Consider the following 2,337-nt stretch of genomic DNA (forward strand, 5'->3'; position numbering starts at 1 on the left):
ATCGGGCTAACTGCCATATCGTCATTGAAAGCAATCTGGTTTTTCCTCTATTGCTCAGGACTAGGCTTGCAGCAAAGCTGACTTGCATTTTTCTCTTCTTGCTAATTCGTACAAAGAACAATAGAGTTGGAATCCCAGTTTTGAGGGGGCAGGAAGGTAAGTCCTGGTCTTTGACCTTGCTGTACTGGGCTCATACGGGCATATCTGGTTACAGTCACTCAGCAGCTGACATTATGCCTGTACAAATGATCAGAATTGGGTCCCCCATGTTAAGTTTTGCCTTCACCTGCGGCCAACTTAGGGAAGCTTGTGTTGGTAACGCACCTGGCTGCTGTTTTTGTACCGAGTACTAAAATGCAGAGCCAGCCTGGATGCTTAAGACGTCTGTACATAACCTATTGGCTTTTAGGATGCAATTAATAAGGAGTCATATTTATACACAAGCTACAAATTTGGAATTTTTTTAGGGAATAGATGCTGGACATTGATCAATACCTGACTATTCTCCATCTTTCTGCCTTTGTATTGCTGAACAGTTTCTAATAATCTCTGTGGTGAGCATACATGGCTGATGAATCATTAAGTACCAGTGAGTTACTGGTGGGTGTGGCAATCCAAAAGGTTAGGCTTAGAAATGACTGTCTTATGCTTCCTTATATTAAGTGCAGTTGTGCAGCATGCTTCCCTTCCATGACAGTCTCACAGACAGACCTGCTTTTCATGTATTTTCTTCTTGTAGAAGTGACATAGGGCAAACACTTAAATAATTAAACCAGTAAACACTGCTTCCTGTCATGCAAAGATGGTTGGGTTTTTTTTAACAGGAAGTTCAGACAAAAAGTCAATGTCTTTAACTTCATATGCTCACTTCCCTTATTAAAATGCTTCACTGTTCAGGGAAGGAGATGGTGAAGAACCACAGACTTTTGCATTGGGGAAATAAAAGCCCCTTAGAAGGCAGCAACACCTCAACTTGAAACTGTAAGAGTTGTGCATCAGGGAAACAGTCATTGCCATATTGGCACACTGCATTCTCAGAAATTCATTTATGAAATTGTTCCGTTCAGACTCATTACTTTGGTATTGCCTTGTATGACAACCGGCAGTTGGACAAGAAAACATTGGACCTTTTCATTTACAGGAAACAAGCATGAAGATTTTTTTTTTTTATGGCCTACCTAATAATATTCCGATTCCCAATGCACTCCTCCCGTGCTCTCTATTACAGGAACAGCTCCTGTGCCTAGATATTCTGAAAATGGAGATAAGGGAAGGAGAAAATAGGCAAGTAAACCCTAAAACTTTTGTCTGCCTTGCTTTTATCTGACTACAAGGAGCATACTTGATTTCAGAGGGTCTTGTGCTGGATGAAGCCAGAGGAAAGAGCAGTGTGCTTTTGCCAACTGCCTACAACTGAAGTAAATGGATTTCCCGTGAAATCCACTTCTGGAATGAAAGGGTGCTTTGGATAAAAATACTCTCAATCAGAGTACACTTAACACACACCATGTTGAACTTCAGAGCTGCTTCTATAAGCTGTTTCTTTCTGAGCACTGTGAATTCTGACAGGAGTAGCTGGATATTGCGAACAAGGGGAGAACAGGGATAAAATGATTGCCCTTTCCAGAGGGCCACAATTATGATATACCACTTCACACAGCTCTTTTGCACAACTCAGATCTCTGACCTTTGAGAGTTGGGAGGGAGGCAAGATGAAAGAGGGTGTTCCTGCTAATGTATTGTATTTGCCTGTTTCCTAGGAAAGGAGACACCAACATTTGCAGTTATCTTGTGGGAATTTATGTCCTTATTTGGAACTGCTTATATGACAGAACTAATAAATTGTTTTGAGCACAGCAATCCAGGTAGTAATTTTGTAATAGTATGTTGCTTTTGCTTCAGATGTGTAGTACACTTAAAAAAAAACAAACCAAAACACCACCAAACACAAAACTGTGCTACAGCAATATGCTTGAGTGCAATCACTAGTCCTAGGAGTTTGAGAAACCAGACACCCCAGTGGTCTTAAAACTTCCAGTGGTGTTGAGCGCAGCTGTAGCTCAGTGGAAGGACATAGTTGGGACCAGCTGCTGCTGGGTGACAGCCAGTGTGATTTTCTCCATCTCCAGGTAATGGCAACTTCAGAAGCTTCAACGCATCTTGAACAACAATCCAGTATATATGGAAATAACACTTCACCAATGCTTGCCGATATTCACAGGGTTTCTAATTTAATCCCTGAAAGGTGTTGTTTGCTTCTAAAGTACCCCTAATCATAATAAAAACAGGAGTAGAATTTTTTTCTCCTTTAGATATCTTCTGGCAGGTAGTATAGCG

Source organism: Numenius arquata, chromosome 7, assembly GCF_964106895.1.
Source record: "Numenius arquata chromosome 7, bNumArq3.hap1.1, whole genome shotgun sequence".
In the NCBI taxonomy this organism is placed as follows: domain Eukaryota; kingdom Metazoa; phylum Chordata; class Aves; order Charadriiformes; family Scolopacidae; genus Numenius; species Numenius arquata.